At 41.3% G+C, this 21,899-nt stretch overlaps 1 protein-coding gene and 1 long non-coding RNA gene across 10 annotated transcripts in view; one reads left to right on the forward strand and one right to left on the reverse strand.

Annotated features, from left to right (window-relative positions):
• The window catches only part of NRG3 (neuregulin 3), a 1,065,062-nt gene that overhangs the window by 12,535 nt on the left and 1,030,628 nt on the right, over positions 1-21,899 (forward strand). The window lies entirely within an intron of this gene.
• On the reverse strand, positions 12,432-20,480 carry LOC125961065 (uncharacterized). The gene is made up of 3 exons (XR_007471385.1): positions 20,417-20,480; positions 20,070-20,123; positions 12,432-12,500 (listed from the first exon to the last, which is right to left on the reverse strand). It is a non-coding gene; the product is annotated as an uncharacterized LOC125961065 (long non-coding RNA).

Here is a 21,899-nt window from a genome sequence, read left to right on the forward strand (position 1 = left end):
TAAAGGCAGAGAGGGTCTTCGCAGCTTCAGCAGCTTCCTTTGTTCTCAGGATCCTGGCTTAGTGAGACACCATGGAGATGCCCACACCCCTTTTCAATTTTATCCTTTGTGAATGGACACCTTGTGTTTTTTATTACATAAAATTTTCTTTCACAAGAAAGGAGTGTTTCAGGAGTGTTTCTGATACAGCATAAGTTACCATGCTTTTCACACATCTTACATGTGTAGACCATACTTATTTCCAAGAGTGACTTTATACATACAGTTCTGCAAGCATTAGAGTGCGTGATACAAGAGAAAGCCAATTCGTTATCTGCATTTATGGTTTTGTCGAGAAGCCCACAACTTATATTCCAGCGAATAATTAAGTGTAATGTGTGATTCCAACTGAAAAATATATTAAGCCCTTTCAGAAAGTAGGGATCAGAGCAGGCATAGGTAGTTTCAAGGGAGAATTTGTTTAGGTAGAGAAATGGGCAGGTGAGGCCAGGGGAGGAAAAGGTCATTAACAAACAGGTTACCGCTTTAAAGGGACATAACAGCTGGCTCACATCTGTGTGTCTGGCCTGGTGGGCAAAGAGGGCCTCTTGGAATTAACGAAACAGCTTCACCTTTTCCTTAGGGCAGGGCCTGATTCAGGAGGGAGGATTTGGGAGGACTTCGCTAGGTTGCTATGCGAAATCACAGTCAGGGTTGGTTCAAGGAATGTGCACAGTAATCTGTGTTATTTTCACAAGATGCAAGGTCTCCAGGATGACTTAGAGGGAGGAAGAAGCAACAAATAGTAAAGATTCTCCAAGGCTAATTTGTCCCACGTCATTTAGATATGGTCTTGACTCGTGCTGAATCTGTTTAAGTATTGACTTCATTCCAGTGCCTCTTCAGAGTGCTGCAAGAACCAGTAGAATTGGTGTGTTTTAAAATGTTTAGTTTTTGCATCGTCACATCAACACAGCCCTAGATTTAACCCAAAATAGTAGCTTTCAGATATCTAAAAATTTGCAAGTGGAGACCCAAGGAGAATAACAAGAAGATATGCTTGATTTTTACTGCTTCATCTTAATTAACCTGTGACTTCAGATTTTCCGGAGGCAAGAAACTACTCTATGAATTGATTGCCATGCCATCCCTCTTGTTTCATCTGAGGTCGTCTTTCCAGAAGCCACTCAGCACCTTTTGGGATTGAGTGCTGACACTGCATGACATTCAAAAGGCAAAGGCACTGTTGATGCCCTGTGTGCACTCATCACATGGTGAGGAATGAGAGGGGGAAGACACTGATGTCTCAGGAACCCTGAGGATGGATGTCTGGCTGGCCTGCCAGAGAGCTTCTCTTGTAGATGCAGGAACTACAGCCGTTCATTTACATATCGACAGCTAAAATTAGTTGTGTCACCCCACCTAGTTCACCATAAAGAAGAACCTTCAGATTAAAATCAGATTCATCACTCCTGCGGGTTTACTTGGTTGCCCCTTGTTACCAGGTAGAGGGGCTATAACACTGTGTAAGTGCAAATGTTAAATTAGTATTAAGAGCCAGTGGTGTCTCTCCTATATTTCTTACTGATCAGATAATTTTCACTAATGTCAACATTTATAATAAGCCAGTTGACATATACTATTGTTATTTGCTTGGAATATTCTCAGTTTATCTATTTTTTATTTTTTTTGACTTAGATAAGGGTTTTTTTTTTTTTTTTTTTAGTTATTTGTTTAGGCCTTTGTGTATTTGATCAGAAGAGATTTTTGAAAGGAAGGCAGCAAAGCTGTAACAAAGTCAGTATTAAATCCGTGTTTCTCCTTTATCATTTGGTTTTTAAGCTTCTAAGTGACCTTCTGTGGTACCACATTGATGCTCATCTTTCATCATGAGCAGCTCTGAGTAATTTATGATAAATAATGAAATGTTGTTTCCTACAGTGCACTGCAGATGGCTGAGTGTTACAAAAGTCTAAAGAGCTCTATTACTTCTAAATGATTAGATAACACAAAAATGTTAACCCTAAAGAAAAAAGGTCCAGTAGCACATGCTGCTTGCTAAGCACAGTTCTTCCTGCCTGGTACCTTCTGATAGGCTCTGTGCATCTGAACTCTGCAGGGACTGGCGTCTGAACAGTTATCTTCTAGAATAGCAAGGAGAGGTTTATGCCTTTCAGCTAGTTGGGTTGGCTAGGAGCAATAGTGGTTTGTTTATTTGGAGTGGGGGAAGGGAGGAACTTGCAAAATTTGTTTACAATTTGAAACCTTTAATTAACTTTAAACAATGGTGTTACCAGTGGCAGGGACTTGGATGCTAGGATGCAACAATTTAAAATGTTTTGTCTGAGCACAGATATTGAAAATGGATATTAAAAAGCAAACATTAAAATGATTTTATCAGAACAAAGCTTTATAGATGCTTTAAAAAATTATATAGATGTTTTTTCAAAGTTAACTCTTATCAGTGTTGCATTTTCTCTCATCCACACGTACAAAAATGGAGACATAGCAAACATATATCTGATTTGTAACTCTCAGCTTTCTTGTCATACTCTGTAGTGTATTAGTACAGTTGTTAAATGTTGTCCATAGTTAATATGTGTGTTCTCATCCTTGTTGCCATAAAATAGCTGCATATCTAAGTGTTAGGGTTTGAAGCCTTTAATTGCCAGGTACAGAAAGTCTTTATGTACTACATCCCATTGTGAAAATTGAATTAAATTGCTGGTCAGGGAGCCCTTTATACTGCCAAGAGAGTCTCTTTGTGAGCAAAACGGAGAGAAGGGTGGTCTTTGGCCAGTGGTACTTCTAAACTCAAACACTTTGCTGAAGTTTGCCATAGAACTTCCTCACATTTCCCCAGACGTTATCACTTTGCCAAATGAAATCATCTGTTCCCCCTACTAGAACTACTTTCTTTCTTCCAGATATCAGCTATGAGGTATGAAATGAATTGCATAAAAATAAATTACACATACTGCATTTTGGGAAGTGTACCCTAGCCGTCCCATCAATTATTCTTCACTGCTGTGCTGGGAAGTCCATTTTAACCTCAATTATCAGTTGCATGCAATCAGTTGAACCTCTGGACCTTGCCAAAATAGACATGGTTTCGTGCCAGGAAGATCAGGCTGTTTGAATGTTCTAGAATGCTTTTGCTTTAGATGAAAAAGGGTTGTTGTCCTGTCCCATGGGAGAGAAAGATTCAAGGAAAGAAAGCTGTTTGATGCATGGACTATATGGCTCCCCTTCTTGACCATCTACCGTCTAAAGTTTGGTGTAGGTAGCACTGTGGTATTAGCAGTACAGTCCACTTCAGGCATCTGAGCAAGGACTCTGAAGTTTATAGATTATCCAGGATTTTTTAAAAAAAAAATAAATAAATAAACTTATTTATTTATTTATTTGGCTGTGTTGAGTCTTTGTTGCTGCGTGCGGGCTTTCTCTAGTTGCAGCGAGCGGGGGCTACTCTTCGTTGTGGTGCGCGGGCTTCTCATTGCGGTGGCTTCTCTTGTTGCGGAGCACGGGCTGTAGGCGCACGGGCTTCGGTAGTTGTGGCGTACGGGCTTAGTTGCTCCACGGCATGTGAGATCTTCCCAGCCAAGGGTTCAAACCCGTGTCCCCTGCATTGGCAGGCAGATTCTTAACCACTGTGCCACCAGGGAAGCCCTATCCAGGCTTTTTTAAAATCTCCATATGCCTAGTCTACCACTTCCTCTTTGATGCTCCACCATGTTGTAAACTGTGAACAAAAGAATCTGATGAACAGGAGGTGATTTCCATGGAGCCTAGGGAGAGGCTAGAGAGTCTTACCCTAAGGAAGTTTATATTCCTCTGTATAAGCTTGTTAATTCTTACTTTTTTTTTTGCTTCCAAGGAAAATTGGAAATAAGATAATTAGAAGAGTGGTTTTCAATGGGAGAAAAGTAATTAAGGCACAGTGGGAAGGCCACTGGGCCTGGTTTAGGAATGTAGGCCTCCTGCTGTCACTCAGTTGTTTGACACCTCAGGGCAGACTCCTCAAGCTCTAAAATCTCAGATTTTTCTGTAAATGAGGCTGTTGGACAAGGCATTCCCTGAGTGTCCTTTTGGCAAAGAATCCCTGAGGCCAAGTTATAAATTTGAGATGAAAATATTAGTGGAATTTTTTGATTACTAATTCTGCTGGCTTTCCCCCGCCCTACCACCAGCCCCCTTTCTCTCTTTTTCCCTCTTTCACATATGTAGGCATACATACATATACACACAGGGGTATTTTGGGGGCAGGCTATTTTTGGTGGGATATTTTGCAGTTCAGGATTTAGTAACCCCCATGTTTCAGTGTGCCGCATAGGTGTGACTTGATTACATCCTAAAGTCCAGGGAACTTTGCTTGTTTACAGTTTTAAAAAAGAATTCCTTATCCTTCCCCTGACAGATGTAGAGCTTGGTAGCCAGCTGTAGGTCTGTTACTGCAAAATATATAGAGACATACATAGAAAAGTAACTGGATGCCAAAAATAGAGGTATGAGGAGGCCCTCAGGAGTTACTGGCACACACAAAATATTTCGTTTGGAAGTATAAATAAATTCATCCAGTTCTAGATAATAATCACAATATCTTTCTCACTGAATTAAACAGAATTCCTAGTCGCCGAATTTTCCAGAGTGTTACAAGAAGAACAGAGGACTAAGGAGTGCTATTTCTAAGGCAGTATTATAAATGTGTCTAAAGGTAAGGCATTATTTCCTGGCATGTTGGTTGGCATGGGGATTCTGATATCAGAACGTGGTTCTGTCTGTTAGATGTAACCTAGCTGTGCGTTAGAGCACAGCTCTGACCTGGGACAGAGTCAGAGTGACATTAATTCAAACCTGAGGTGGCTAATGTTGATATTTTACCTTCTTCTTAGAGCACCTTCGTCGTTATTAAATAAGGCATGTTCAGTATAGAAAATTAGAAAATATAAGTAGTAGGAGGAGAAGTCAACTGAGTTCTGCCATCCAGAATAAGAGAATTATTATCTTTTTGTTGAATATTAGACTAATTTTTTCCTCTGTGAAAATGTATTTTTTTCAAAAATGAAATTATACTCTAATACTCTTTTAGCCATCTTTTTGCACTTTATGTTAAAATATTTCTTTGTCCAAATATCTAAAACTCTATCTATAATGTGGTTCTGTGCTGAAGTATATGGCCGTACTAAAATGTAATGAGCTTATCACCTGTTGAGAATTTAGTTTGTTTCAGTTTGGTCATAATTATATAAAATTCTACCCTGAACATCCACAGTATGGAATGAAAACTTTTGGCCAATATATGTGCTCCCAAACTGTACGTTTTTCATCTGAATTCCTAAATTCTCAACCAGAAAGACTGAACAATTCACTTTCCCGCCATTATGGTGTCAGAATGCCCACTCTTTCCATAACCCCTGCTTCCACTGTTGTAGGCGTTAACATATCATTGACCACAAAACAAGCAAACCCACAAAAAAACCCTTTGCCAAGAGGATAGTTTTAAAACCGTATCTTGTTGGTATTCTGTCTTTCATTTCTCTAATTCAAACGAGAGTAAACATTTTAGATAGTTATTAAAACGGAAGGTGGATTTTGTTGGGGAGGTTCCCGGGCCTTTCGTGTCTGCATGCACGGTGTGGCCAGATGCCTCTGCACATCGTCGGGGGCTTCATCCCACTGGGGGTGCTGCAAGGAAGAGCTGAGGATCGAAAGTACTAAACTGCCCAGTGTAATTTAGTAACAAGTTTTCCTCCCCTTAAAACCCAGAAATAGTGTTGTGGATAGAAGGTGGGTCACGGTCATGGTCATAGTCACGAGGAGTCAGCAGATAAGGAATAAGGTGCAACTCTTCTTGACTAAGTGACCTTAGGGGCTGCAGTGCCTTGGGTTATTTGCCTAAAGGTTAACCTCTATGTCAGCCTGTACTCAATGTTACCTGTACTTATATAGCTAGTAACCTGTACTTATATAGCTAGTAAGATTCTGATAAAGAACACAAGCCTGAACACACACATACGCATAGACCAAAAATAATAATTCCTAAAAGTCCAGAGGGCTTCCATTGTAACTTTCTCCGTGAGTACAGACAGTGCTTGGGGACAGTCCCCACGCCTTCCATCCCTGTCCTGTCCAGGATGTCCTCAGTGTTCTGCTCAGGAGTGTTTCCTTTCCACTCTTCTGCTTCATGGTGTGGATGTTGAGCTGGAGATGAGGCTCAGCTTCCAGGAAAGAATGGCGTCTTCTGCTCTGCACCTGGGCCTTGTGCCAGCTGCTGCCTACTGCTGTTCCCGTTAATAAGTGCCATGGAAACCCAGTGAGCTCCAGGGGTGGCAGAGAGGTGGGTGAGCAGCAAATCACTAAAAGACCCTAGATTTTCAAGTGTCGCATTATAAAAGGAGAACCGGCTGAGAAGGAGCAGGGCCAGGCCAGCATCCTGTAGCCCTCTGCTTTTTTTGGCATCTGCTTCCCTTAGGCTGAGTCTTCTCCATGAGGAGCAGGGAGACTCCCTGCTCCAGTTTTCTGCATGGATTGGTCGGGCTGAGATGCCCCTTCTCTGGCATATCACTAACACTCAAACGAGAAATTGATTAATTTGACTTGGATTAAACAATCAGAATCTGTTAAGGCTTTGCTGATTATTGACAGATCTGTCCTTTGAGCTTTATGGTTTTAAGATCGAGTCAAGTTGCCTTAGCATCTGTCATGTTGTCCTCTTTTTTTCTGACATTTAAAAAAACCTCAAAAATGTTATATCACAGATTGATAAATTCTAATGACACCTCCAAATTGACAGACAAGCATATTGAGATTATCAGTTCAAGTATCCTCAGCAGTCTTAACCTCAGCTGCCCAAAGGGAAAGTCTACCAGTTTAATCTGGCAGATTGTTTTCTGGATTCCATTTAATGTGGATGTTAACTTTTTGTTTTGTTTTTCTGCTATCTGATGCTATTACCATCTAATTAGGTTGAAAATCAGCTATTAGAATTGGAATGCATTTAAGAGTTGTTATTTTTCTTCTGATCATAGTTGTACTCTTCAGGATGTGACTTATGGTCTGTGTGTACACGTGGGAGTGTGTGTACTGTAGAACAGTGGTGGATGTTAAGTCTGGAAGATTAGGTTCAATCTAAATTTTGCCCCTTATTGGATACCTGAGCTGGATGGAGTCTGTCAATTTCCTCATCTTCAGAAGCTGAGATAATGGTTACATCTTAGCACAGAATGCTGCTGTGAAGTGGATCTGATAAACCAAGGTGCTGAATAGATTGATAACTTACACATTGATAGCCAAGGGATGTTTGGATATATGAGAATTGGGGCAAACTGAAGTCATTGTGAGAGGCCAAACTTTATTTATGTCACGGGGTAATGTTTTCCTTTTGGGATATTTTGTACAGTACTTAGGAACTGATAGTTTGTAAAGTAAAATTCAAGCTGGAAAGCACTGTAGAGAGGAAGAGACTGATGCTGTGAAAATTTAAATCCTACAGCGGTGTTGACTCAAAAAATAATCAGTTTCCGGGCATCAGGACATGAATTTCTCAGCCTTTGAGAAAGGCAGACTCAACGAGCATGCCCTTTCAGTATGATTGCCCCAGAAATGTGGGATGCTCTGTTTGAAACTGAGCTCTGTGTCAATCCCTGATGTCTCAATTTCTGACACGCTAAACACAAGCAGAGAGAAAATGTGCTTCTGAGAAGTGGAGAACCCTCTCTCTCATTTTCTCACTATCCTGTCTCATGCCACTTCTCTTCATGTTGATTGTTCTCAAGAACTGATTCTTAGTGCTGAGTAAAAGAACACTTTTCTAAAGCATTTCTTCCAAAGTATATCTTGATAGATTCTGTACACTATAAAGCAGGATTTCATTTGCTGAGATGATATAAGATGACTTATGTTTCTGGAGAAAGCTAAAATTTATCTCATTGACTTTTTCCTATTCTCATTTTCCTCTTTTCCATATAAATATAAAAAAAAATCTGAATATAGTAGACTTAATTTCCAGAGGATGAGACTTGAGGGCTTTGTTATCTCTGTTTATATTGAAACGTTGTGTGATTTTAAAATGTTTATTGTGGCTTAAGGGGGAAATGTATCTGTTCAGATAAGTTAGTGACATGAACAAGCATGCCTGATTCCTCTTCCTCACAGCTCTTATCCAGAACCTTCATTTTGCAGTGACTTTTTAAGCACCTGCTGTTTGCCAGATGCTGTTTTAGGTAGCCGGCTCCTGGGCTGCCGTAAGGATGAAGACTGATTCAGGCATTGGCCCCCTGCAGCATTCTAGTGGGGGATTCATATAGGAACACATACATAATTTCTTGCTGATAGCTTCTTCCAGCGAGAAATGCCGAACAGGATTATAGGATAGAAAGTTTGAATTTACATAGGCATTCAGGGAGGCCTTCGCTGAGATCATGGTTGTTGAACTGAGTCCCAAGTGTGAGAAGAAGCCAGCTATGGTAATACCCGGGACAGAAGTGTATCAGAAAGAGAAAAAATAAAGTTGAAAGGGCTTGAGGGACAGAAAAATGGCCGGTGAGCCTGGGCATAATGAGTATGTCTAAGAGTGGTAGGAAGTGAAGTGTGAGAGGTAGACAAATTAAGGCCCTTAAGGAACTTGGACTTGATTATTGTGATGGAAAACCAGGGGGGGATGTAGGTAAGGGAAGGCTTTAATATGTGTTATGTTTTTATCCCTCTGGATCCTGTGTGGAGCTGCATTCTAGGGACTGCAGTTGCAGACAAGAGACAGGTGAGAAGGCCATTGCAGTGTTCCAGCTAAGAGATCCAAGCAGCTTAGACTAGAGTGGAGACAGGAGTGGTGTGTGTGATGCACTGTCACATTGGATGTGCCCTACAGATTGGAAGAAGGACTTCTGTGAAGAGAATGTGGGGTGAATGAGTCAAGACTCCCTCCTCCGTTTCTGTCCTGAGTAAGAGGGGGCGTGGTGGCATCACTAACTGAAATGGGCAGGATTGAGAGAGGAGCAGGATTTGGGGGTGGGGTATAGAGATGAAAGTTGTTTGAAGCATCCTGTGTTGTCTATCCTTGTTAGATGCGCAAGTGGCTATTTTGAGATGGTAATTGGATAGAGAGTGTAATGGAGGAGAGTAGATGCCTACTGAAAGAGCAAACAAGAAGGGCAGTGGTGCAGGGGAGTGGATATGGGTACCTGTATCAGCAGGGAGGGGATACCCAGCAATGTGAATTGGGAGGAATTTCTCATAGTTGCAATGCAGTGAGGACGTTTTCCGTAGTTCTCAACCCTGCTTGCATTTGCATTTTGAATCCCATGGGGGAACAATAAACTATATATATATATATATATGTACCCATGCTCGGATCCCACCCTAGACCAATCAGAATCCTTTTTTAAAGGGGGGCAGGGGAGCGGCAGACTTCAGTAGTTTTTATAAAGTTCCCCAGGTGATTCTATTGTATTGCCAGGGTTGTATGGGCAGCTAGATTAAAGGAAAGGAAGGGATGAGCTGCTAATTCCTTTAGGGAAGTGGCTCTGTAACTAGGGAAGTGGAAGCACCTCAGCAGAACCTACAACCTGTATCCTTTGAGAAGAAAAAGTGTAGAAATGAGGGAAGGCCAAGTGCTGCAAGGCTGGGGATGGGAATCACATGGTCCCTACTGGCACCAGTGGCTGGAAACAAAAGCCAGCCAAGGTCCTTTGTTTGCTGCGGTTGCCCGTGTCCGGGAAGCTCAGGAGATGGCCCGTAAGGAGGACAGCAGTGAGAGGAAAGGGAAAGGGTGGATTTCCCACCTAACACCTCCCTGACAAGCCAAGCACTGCAAACACTTCAGCCCAAGGCAAGGCTCCTGTGACAATTCTCAGACTTAGATCCCCTCTCCATCTCTAGGGTTGGCTGAATCTATCATCTGGGCAAAATTATTTACAGAAAACCTAAGCTTTTCTTCTCTGTTAACAACTTGGCAGTAATTTTCATTATAATATCAGCATTATTAAAGGCAGAGTGAAATGGGTGGTAGTATCATTTGATGTGAGATATTTCAATAGGTATCCTTACCTTTGTCCAGTAATTCTTCCGGACTTCTCTCTGAAAGGAGGGAAGGAGTGGGGGAGGAGGGGAAGGAAGGAAGGAAGGAACGAAAAAAATGTGTTCATACATTTTGTGTGAGGGAGTTTGTCACACGAATACATACTTGAAAAGGTTTGCTAACACAGATTTTTAACAATATAGGCATTACATTTTTTTTTTTTTTTTTGCGGTATGCAGGCCTCTCACTGCTGTGGCCTCTCCCGTCGTGGAGCACAGGCTCCGGACGCGCAGGCTTAGCGGCCATGGCTCACGGGCCCAGCCGCTCTGCAGCATGTGGGATCTTCCTGGACCGGGGCACGAACCCGTGTCCCCTGCATCGGCAGGCGGACTCTCAACCACTGCGCCACCAGGGAAGCCCCTAGACATTACATTTATCTTTAAAATCATAGCATGGGAAAACATTTACCATATAATGCGAAGTGTGAAAAGTAGGCTTAAAAACCATATATAACTGGTTATACATGAATCTCTTTGAAAATAAGCATTGGTAATACGCAAAATTGTAAAAAACAGCTCTTGCTGAGTTATGGGATTATGGTCAACTTTAATTTTCTTACATTTTTCACTTAAATTTCATTTTATCTAATTTTAAATTTCCGTAAATTTTCATGCAGTTCGGATATCCTGGGATTTTAATAAGAACAAAAGTTGAAATGGTATTTTAAAAGAGATTGATAAATATGTTCTTAATTTTACATGAGTTTAATTATGAATTTTGTTATCTGATTTTCTAAATTTGGAATAATAGTATCTGCCTCTCAAAGGTGTTACAAGAACTGAATGGGATAACCAGTGAGAAAGCATGCTGTATAATCCCTGGTACGTATTAGAATCCCTTCGGTATTAATGCATCACTGCCAGCACTGCTAACAATGAACTTTATTCCATGCAAGTACTGTTTTTCACCTAACATTCTGTTAGTTAAGGTGAAATAGTAAAATTGTTTCATCATGTGTGCTCATTGATATACTGGTCATTGGTGAAAGGGGGCGTCCCAGAGGGATGAACTGTGGTTGGGTAAGCCGTCCATGGCGATGCCATTGCTCTTTGCCGTTGATTGGTTTAGGAGTGGGTGTTGTTCTGGCCAAAGAGAGTTTAAGGGGAATGTGCTGGAGGCAGCAGCAAAGGATTTCTTATCCAAATTAAAGGAGGGAAAGCCATCGGAGAAATTGTGTGTTCTGACCTATATTTGCAAACTTTCAATGGGATCGTGATGCCTGGAGCTGCTGCATCCATGTCGGGACCATGCAACTGTCGGCCTGGGTATGAAGGCCTGACCCTTGATGACTCCATGGAGCTGTGAAAGTAATCAGAGTCTGTCTACCTTTGGGCATCTTGTTGAGTAAACAGTCTTAACAGTCAGTCTGTAGGCCTCTGATGGTCAAACGTTTGTCATATGCAGCCAACAGCATTGCCGTTGATGCCACCTGTGGAATTTGATACCTGGTTCTCTAAAACAAATAGAGAAGTAAGGAAAAAAAAACCTTTGTGTCTACTTATTTTAAACATGTGTGACATCAAACTTTTTTCTTTTAACACACCTTTTTCCTCCTATTAACGCCTAGCTAACTTGGCAAAATAACTTAATTTAATGTTCATGCAAATTTACTGCTCTAAGGTACTCCAGAAATCAAGCCAAATGGATTTGGGAGAGTCTGAGAATCTTAAACAAATACATTGTGAATTACAACTCTGCAGAACTCTGTATCAGATATTATGTCCTCAAGTTTAGACAGCATACCTGATTATGCTGAGATTTTAAAGTGTACACTGATTGCCACTGTCACTGAAATTTTCCATTAGCTGGATTTCTGTGAAATGTTTCAGATGTTTACATTCTGATAATACAGAAATGTAGAGTTAAAATTCGGCTACCCTGAAATTTGTTTGTATGTTTTATATGTGTAATTTAGAGCAAATTTTGCTGCCCCAGGGAGGAAATGTTACAAATGATAGCTAGATTTCCTGGTAATTTGAGAAAGTGCTATGTGAACATGAAAATATTCAGGGCATATGTTATTATTTATCCAGAAATATAACTGAAATATACTGGTTTATTTTCAGTTAGAAATAGTAATAATAACAAATGAAAAATTTTAGAAGGGGCTTTCCTGGAATATTTTTTCCCCCTCAGGATCATACAAGCTTTTAATTTATTTTTAGCAAGTATTAGTCAGTGATATAATGAATACAAGTAATATATGACGAAATTTAAAGTTTAGGTGAAAAATGAAATGTTTATTGACATTTAAAGACAATTCCCTAACTCTCTCTTTCTCCTTGGCGAGGAAGGGACCTCTAGACAAGAAATCCTTGACGGGTGTAGAGAGAGTGCAAGGTTATAATAAGTCAGACTGTCTTGGGATCCTAAAGCAGTCACATGATCAGAGTGATTTTGCTGATGTGGTCCAGGGTAGAGGCCGAGAGGCTGCCTCTTCCACTCCCTGTGAAATAGAAGGAAGCAGGTTGCAGCCGGGACTTCCCTGTGCTTCCAGCGTGGAGAGTCAAGAGAACAGGTGATGCCAGCTCCAGAAAGAACATGGGCAACTCGTACAATTTCTTATAGGCAGCATTGGGTTTGTCTTAACAAAATATATACTTTATATATCTGAAATCTTCCGCATTGGATGGTAAAATGTTAATTTATTAACTCTTCAAATTAAATGGGACAAACTCAAGTAACTCTAAAATTATGAGATTGCAGAAAATGTTAGTCTGTTCTGAAAATTACCTTCTTTTTACAAAAAGAACACAAGCGATACACAAATGGTGGTTACCTGTAGGCACACTGAGCCATTCATTTTACTTATGCATTTACTCAACCTGACAAGAGTCCCAGAAGGTATATATCAGTATGTCCATTTTACAAGCAGGGTAAGCTACTTTCCAGAGGTGTAGCAGGGATTTGACACTTCTGCCCCATAGAAGAAGGCAGAAGAGGGCTTTCTTGAAATTGGCGAGGGAGTCTCTGCGTATTTTGTGAGTGTTCTCTTGGATCCTCCTGTGACTGATCTCACAAAGGCACTTTTCCTTAGAGAAGCACTTCACAAGCATGATTCTCAAGCTGATTTCCTGAAGCAAGATTTGCTTTCTAAATAAAGAAAAGGGACGAAGAGACTCTCTTGAAATCATGGACAAGTGCTGGGAGAAGAGGAAAAGCAGTTACAGATCTGCTTGGTACCGAGGCAGCCCTGGCCTGCAGGGTCAGGAGCCTTGAGTCAGGGTGGAGGTAGGCCAGCCGGTTCACAGGAGGCCTCGGGTGCAGAGTGCGTTTGCCTGTGAAGTGGTTACAACCACTACCTTTCCAGCTGTACAATCTTTGGCACTGGAATTAATTTTATGTTCTAGCTTCCTAAAGGAAACCAATGAAAATGTAACAATGTCAACAATACACTGTTTTGAGCATTTTCTAAGTACTTATCATGGATTATAGACAATATCTCATTTAATTCTCAATACAGCCTGACGGGGTGGGTATTATTATTACCTCCACTTCACCGCAAAGGAACTTGAAGCGTAGAGTAGTTAAGTAATTGCCCCACGTTCTCCCTGCTGGTGATATGAGGGGTTTGGTTTTGTAACCAGGATTGTGATTTAAAGATCTCTTTTCCATTGCTTCCAATGAACTGTTCACTTAGACTCTAAAATATTTCACAAGATGTCTGAATTACGTATAATATGGCACATAAGGAAGTGAATTTTTTTTTTTTTTTTTTTTTTTTTTGGTTTGTTTGTTTTTCTTGCAGACTCAGAGCCCCTGTCTGCTCGGAATGGGTGGTTTTATTCCAGTCACCATCTGACCCACAGGTGCCCGGCATGTAATTGTAGCTCAAAATCATTTCCAGATATGCTGGAAACAGCTATAGGACCAGCTGTGTTTCTCATAAAAGATTAGGCACAAGTCATGTATGAGGTTTTTCTCTACTCTAACTCGTGGAAGCCCAAGCAGTGGGTTAACGTGATAAAAGAAAACAAAATTAAATAAGCTGGTGTAAACATAGCACGACTGACTTCCAGAAGGGAGATAAATGTTGCATGGAGACATCAAATCCAGCCAAATTGCCGTCTCTGGTATTTCTTTGTGGCTAATAGTGCTTATTTAATATAGGTTGAAAGAGAAGAGTGTGCCGAGAACCAGTATATCATGTGGTCAGCATTGCACGGTCTCAAACACTTGAGTGAACCCATCTGGAGGGTTTCACCCACCAGGGCCCAGCAACCTCATTAGCTGCCTCTGAAAGGCCTGGCCCAAGCAACAGTACAAATCACTGTTGTTTCAGGGCGATGGTGCAGAGTGAGAGAAAACAAACATGCTCCACTGTTTGTTCCTTTCCATGTAAAAGTCTAAAGATGGTTGCAGAATTATTCAGCGATTCCAGCAGAGCACTGGGTTTGCACTCTAAATATTTGCATCAGTTATCAATGCTTCTTTTGAAATGCTAATCAAGAAAGGACATCCTGGGCTTCCCTGGTGGCGCAGTGGTTGAGAGTCCACCTGCCGATGCAGGGGACACGGGTTCGTGTCCCGGTCCGGGAAGATCCCACATGCCGCGGAGCGGCTGGGCCCGTGAGCCATGGCCGCTGAGCCTGCGGTTCCGGAGCCTGTGCTCCGCGACGGGAGAGGCCACAGCAGTGAGAGGCCCGCGTACTGCAAAAAAAAACCCAAAGGACATCCTATGACCAAGGTGACAAACATGAATGTATCTGCCTTTGAGACTTCAGTATAACACAAATTTGCATCCTCATGGATTCTCAGAATTTGGAAGAAATCAGATGGGCTTCTAGTCTAATCGTCATTCTCTCTCTCTTTCTCTTTCTCTTTTTTTTTTTGTCATGCCGTGTGGCATGTGGGTGGGATCGTAGTTCCCCAACCAGGGATCGAACCTGTGCCCCCTGCACTGGGAGCGTGGAGTCTGAAGCACTGGAATTCCAGGGAAGTCCCCCTAATCGTCATCTCTTGTTTGAATCTCTTGACTATCCCCTGACAGAAGTGGCTGCCCAGCCTCTGCTTGGACTCCTTCAGTAACAGGGCTCATGGTCTCCTAGACTTTCTTTCTATTATCACATGATGTTAATCATTAGAAGAGCTGTCTCATTCTTAGTCAGATTCCACCTTCTAGCCCTGTCACTGAATCTACTCTCTGGAGCCAGAAGACTGAATCTATCCCTGTTCCTTTCACACAGGCTTTCACATGTGTGAAGACCACAATCTTATTTGTCCTGCACCTTTTCATCTCTAAGATAAATCAGTAATTTCACCTTTTTTTTTTTTTTTAAATACGGCAGGGCTTCACATCCCCGCAGCATCCTGGATGCTGTCTTTGGGAGTGTAGTAGTTAATCCTAAACTTTCAAGCCACCTCCCTGTAATCTTTGGCAGTCTTCTCTCAGCCTAAGTTTCTTTAAGATCAGGATTTCACAGTACCTGCCTCAGAAGGTTGTGAGTGTTAAAGGAGATGATGCATGCAAAAGCACAGTCAGTGCCTGGTAAATAGTGCTTAAAAACGATAGCTGTTGTTCTTGTCAGTTTCTCTTGTTAAGCCCTGGACTGAATACCTCCAGACCAGGACCATCCTGACCCTTTCATGCAGTGTATGAGCTGTTCCTCCCAGCTTCATGTCATTCATGAATTTGGCATCCTGTGCCATTATCTGACTTCAGCAAAAAAGGAGAAGGCATTCGTTCAGCCTGATTTGTTCTTCATGAATCCACGTTGGCTGCCAGGTGATCACTGTTTCTGTTTTTTATGCATTCACAAATCACTCTTCATTTTTTTTCCTAGGTCATGGATTCTGTCCTCTTCCTCCTCTTGCAAATTACTCTGTAATTTAATATCTTCAGAGTTCTTTCGGCACCTTTCTCATTCTCCATATTCCTCCAGGTTTGTGGAGCATGCTCTTACCTGCAAATCCTCTGGTTATCTGGGTGTGTTATTTCTTGGACCACAGCTCTGAGTTTTAGAGGGTTGAAGTGTGCAGTTCTCTTTTACCAGACTACCTCTGGCCTCCCCACAGAACATGGAATCAGAGTGGAGCTGAAAAACTATATTCTGTTTCACATCTGTTACTGTAATTCATATAGCCCAAGCAGGAGACAGAACAATGTCCTTGTTAGATTCAATAGAACATAACTTAAGGAACTCCTTTGGTTACTCTTATACTTTTATTACAATTTTCAACTCTTTCTAGAGTTGCATTTTCGCCGTTTGGTTCTTATAGGCCATTACTGCTTAATAAACAGTTGCCCTGTACCCAGTTTTCATGTCTTCGTCATGTCTTTAAAAAATCATCCCTTATACTATGGCTGGATTGACACTTTTTTTTTAAGTATTAGAATATTTTTATTTTTATTTTATTTTTTTAACATCTTTATTGGATTATAATTGCTTTACAATGTTGTGTTACTTTCTGCTGTACAACAAAGTGAATCAGCTATATGTATACATATATCCCCATATCCCCTCTCTCTTGAGTCTCCCTCCCCCTGTCCCTATCCCACCCCTCTAGGTGATCACAAAGCACCGAGCTGATCTCCCTGTGCTATACAGCAGCTTCCAACTAGCTATCTGTTTTACACATGGTAGTGTAAATATGTCAATGCTACTCTCTCAATTCGTCCCACCCTCCCCTTACCCCCCTGTGTTTGTGATCACATAATTGGAATTTGCCTTTTGAGAGTCTTCCAGATCTCTTGGGCCACCTTTCCTTTATTAGAGGAAGCCCTGTACAAACATAAGTAGACTTTAAATATTTCCGTAACCTTAATTTGTTTGTTCATGTTTCTTTTAAAAAGCCTTCCTGATTGGATTAAATTGCTTGGGGGTAAGCAAGCTCTTCTAGATATTCTCTGTCTTAGTTAACTTCATCTTTAAAAAGGGGATAATAATGTAATAACCTCAAGAGTTATGAGATTTAAATGGGTTTTATTATTCATCCATAACTGGGTATCGTGAAACACTCAGAACAGTACTGGGCATATGTTCAGTGAGCACTGGCTACTATTGCTGTCATCATCATCATTTTCATTGAAAAAAGAAAATTTCACTCTGAAACAAAAATTAGACCCTGTTCTTCCATACCAAATGCAGCCAAACGTTCCTGTTCCAGATGCCCTCATCTCATCCTAAATCACAGTTGCCATTTCAATGAAGAGCTAATCCTTCATTAGATCAATATCACTGGGGTACTATTTTATTTTATTTCATTTATTTATTTATTTATTTTGCAGTACGCAGGCCTCTCACTGTTGTGGCCTCTCCTGTTGCGGAGCACAGGCTCCGGACGCGCAGGCTCAGCGGCCATGGCTCACAGGCCCAGCCGCTCCGCGGCATGTGGGATCCTCCCGGACCGGGGCACGAACCCGTGTCCCCTGCATCGGCAGGCGGACTCTCAACCACTGCGCCACCAGGGAAGCCCTGGGGTACTATTTTAAATAGGGTGTTTGGAGAAGGACTGTGGGGAGGTGGCATTTGAGAAAGTTCTGAGAAAGCCAAGAAAATATCTGCAGAAAACGTATTCTTGGCAGGAGATCTTGACATGGAAGTCTGATTGTCCTCTCCAAAACCAGCATGGCGTCCAGTGGGACTTGGCATGGAGTGAAGGGGGTGGGGACAAACGGCAGCACGTGATGTCTGGGAGCTAGCCAGGGTTAGGTTACAACAAGAATTTTGAGTTTATTCTGTGAGAGGTGGAAAACAATTGGAAGCTGCTGAATAGGGATGTAACTGGCATGTGTAGAAAACAGGCGACAGAGCGGCATGAGTGGAAGCAAGGAGAATGATTAGAAAGCTGTCTCAGTGGTCTGGCCAGATGCTGTGGACATAAACCTGAGTAGGAGCAGAAGAATGGGTGTGAGGTGTTCTGATTTGAAAGATATTTTAAAAGTGGTGTACGCAATAAAGATTTGTGTGGAGCAAGCGTGGGCAAAGGGATTAGGGAAAAAGAAATCAAGGATGAATTAAGAGTGTTTTGTCTGTTTATTTAATCTATGCAAATTGAGTGAATGGTAGGGTTACTAAGAGGACTACTGGAGTAGAAGAGATTTGGAGTAGGGAAGTCAGCAGTTTGGTTTGGGACCTATTAAGTTTGAGATGCCTGTTAGACTTCTAATACAGTATGTGTTCCTAGGAAAAGTAGCACCATTAGAAAAATTTTCTAGATTCCATTTACCTCCGGTGTCACACCTGACACGTTTTGGGGGGAGGAAATGAATTATTTAGGGAAAATATAAAAAGTTTAAACAAAATAAGCAATAGATTTGGCTTTAGAATCTTTATTTGCTTCTTTTAAGAATTATAGGAGACCTGCATCCACTACTTAAAAGAAAACACAGTAGCTTCCAAATATACATGCTAATTAGAAGCTCAAAGCTCTGTTTTTACTGCTTTAAGAGAAAAAAACAATCCTCACTGTATATTGTGGTGACTTCTCTGGTAGAGAGTGAAATAGGGGATGATGATGGGAATTTCAGATTATAAATGCTTAGTAATTCAAAGTCTTAGAACATAATATCAGCACATACCTTACTGAAGGTTAAATTTTAAAAATATATGTGTGTTTTTGTTAGTTCATTCATATATATATATTTTTTAATGAAGTATCAACTTGGTAAAAGAAAAAAATGAGATTTCTAATGAGAGGATCTCTAAAGGAACTGATATTAAGGAAACTGTGATTTTTAAAATATGTTTAGCTGACAGTATTTAGATTAACTGAGTAACTGAGGATTAACTCTTTTTGACTCTGAACATGGAGCTGGATTGTACAGAATTACATCTTCCTTTGGGGAACTAATCTTAACGGTTTTTTTAAAATGGTGGGGTTTTTTTTTAAAACTCTTAGTTTAAACATCAAAATTACAAATGCCTTGATACCTTTCTTTCCAAGTTTTCAGAAGTTGAGGTTTAGAAAAGTGTCACTTCAGTATTAGAGATTGTGTCTTAAGACACTCTGATTTGAAGGTTTGTACAATGAGATGACTTTGTTTCAAAGAACAAAAGGAATCAATATACATAACTGTGTTTATCATTACTTTTTTTGTCTTCACCAGATGCTTTAGAACACAGGGGCTCTCCTTAATTTGTTGATGCTTCCATACATGATGTAGATAATCTTCATTTACATACTGATCAGTGCTCTCATCATTCCAAAGTTCCTTCCTGATTGCTTGATAAGAATTCTACCTCAGATATGTCTTGAGAAGACCGTCAGGTTATTTCTATTTTATACAGGTATATAGAATTAATATTAGGGCTAGCCCCCTTAACAGTGGAAACATTTCAGTTATGTAATACTAATATAAGAAAACATCTTCCTTAAATGTCATCATGTGATACCCCAATGATATCATAGTGAATATTTAAGGAATTTTATCTCTGGGCCTGGTCCACACATTTTTCTGGTGAGTTGGTAGTAGGGTAGGGGATGTTTATGCTTTTCATGTATTGCTTCCTAATATTCAGTAGTAGGACTAAAAAGATACTGCACACCCTTTTTTGGCAAGCAGTCTTGGAGACTTGGTTGAGTCTGATTCTGCTACAAGCTGATTCACTGACTTTGTACGAATTATTTCACCTTTCTAGATATCATATTCCCCAGTGCTTTCAGATTATGGGGTTAAAGTGAACGATCTTTGATATATCTCTTTCATGTCAAACCATCTTTGTTCTTCTTTGGGAATGGGAAAAAGTGGGCAAGTTTGTCAAGCTCAAACTAGAAGTTTGGGGATAAAAAAGAGAGATAGGGCTTCCCTGGTGGCGCAGTGGTTGAGAGTCCGCCTGCCGATGCAGGGGACACGGGTTTGTGCCCCGGTCCGGGAAGATCCCACATGCCGCAGAGCGGCTGGGCCCGTGAGCCATGCATGGCCGCTGAGCCTGTGCGTCCGGAGCCTGTGCTCCGCAATGAGAGAGGCCACAACAGTGAGAGGCCCGCATACAGCAAAAAAAAAAAAAAAGAGACATACTAGATCTGTAACTCCATAAGCAGGGATCAGACCACCTGTGGTTAAGATACTTACATGAGTTCATCTCGTGTCAGCTGCTGACCACTAGAACTAAGTCCCAGTGTTGGCCTGAAAGGATGTTATCTGAGTTATCTTTTTTATAATGTTTTCATAGTAATGGTGCTGAGGAGAGGGAGGTGGTGTTGATAGTGGTGGGAGTGATGGGGTTGGTGGAGGTGATGGGAGTTGCACTAGTTTCCTAGGGCTGCTGTAATAAAGTATATACCACAGACTAGGTGGCTTAAAGCAACAGAAATCTATTCTCTCAAGTACTGGAGGCTGGAAGTCTGAAATCAAGGTCTTGGCAGGTCTATGCTCCCTCTGAAGGCTCTAGAGAAGAATTTTTTTCATGCCTCTTCTACCTTCTAACGGTAGCCAGCAATCCTTAGCGTCCCTGAGCTTGTAGATTCATCACTCCAATCTCTGCCTCCTTCTTCACACGGTGTCTCCCTGTGTGTCTGTGTTTCTATGCCCAAATTTCCCTCTTCTTTTAAGGACAGTCATAACTGGATTTAGGGCCCATGCTACTCCATTGTGATCTCATCTTGATTACATCTGCAATCCAAATAAGGTCACATTCTTGGGTTCTAGGTGGTCATGAATGTGGGGGGAGACGTTATTCATCCCAGTACCTGGGTGGTGGTTATGGTGGTGGTAGTGGAGTTGGAGTGATGGCGATGACAGTCATGGTGGTGATGTGGTGAGGCTGTGGGTGGTTGTGAGCCCTAAGGCAGGGTGACACCTGAAACTCAGGCATAGTCGCTTTTGGGGTTGCTTCACTGTAAACAGGTATCCCCCAGCACACCCCCACGACCAGGGTGAGCTGGAGTGGGGTCTGGTTCCTTATGGACTCTCCTGAAGCCTTCCCTCTGCCTTGAGATGATGTGATCTACATAACACTGGCATAGGAAAGGGATGCTGGGCCCCTCAAGTGTGATTGGCACAGTTGTTTTCAATTACGAGCACTTAAAGGATGTTTGCTAGAGACTTTTTTGTGGGGGTGGATTTAAAAGGATTAGTGTATTTAACACAAAATAAGTAAGAGGTAATTACAAGCAAGCAGGACCACAGCCTAAAGGAATGCCTCTGAGGTCCACACATCTCCACTGAGTATCACCCTTCACTTGATCGCATCTTGGGGTGGATGGTCTATTGCCGTAGCTCACTCCCACACAGGCTCACAAGACAGAGTTCTCCTGCGTACACAGAACAAGGCTCTGGCTCTGCCGTACCGTGAAGTTGGAGGGTATTTTACCTGTTCCATTTGAGCTATTTAGCTTGGGCTTCCATCTCACATGATATGCACTCAGTTGTAGCAAAAATGTTTATTGCACGTTGATCCAAGTTTGGCTGCAAACCTGTGAACAGTTCTTGACACACGAGTTACTGTAGAGAAACAAAGAATGGCGTATTGGCAATGCCTTAAAGGCTCTTTGAGAAGTGAGGGGAGGGAGAAGTTAGTTGTATCCACATGACACCGGTGCAGATTCTTCTCTCTCTAGGAATGAAGCAAGGTTTATGTCTACAAAGCAATTTCAGTTTCTTAGAGAGTAATAATGTTTGAATATAAGGCACATAACTTCTAAACAAAATAAGGAAGAGATAATAAAATCTTGAAAGAAAATATACCTGATGCTTCTGTATTTCATGTTTGAGATCTTTTTTTCTCTTCTATTTTTTAAAATTCAGATATAATTGACACATTGGTTTTGGGTATACAAAGTAATGATTGGCTATTTGTATATATTGTGCAATGATCACCATAATAAGTCTATTGCCATACGTAGACAAAATTTTTCATCTTGTGATGAGAACTTTTAAGATCTACTCTTTTAGCAATTTTCA

Source organism: Orcinus orca, chromosome 14 (genome assembly GCF_937001465.1).
Source record: "Orcinus orca chromosome 14, mOrcOrc1.1, whole genome shotgun sequence".
NCBI classification, from domain to species: domain Eukaryota; kingdom Metazoa; phylum Chordata; class Mammalia; order Artiodactyla; family Delphinidae; genus Orcinus; species Orcinus orca.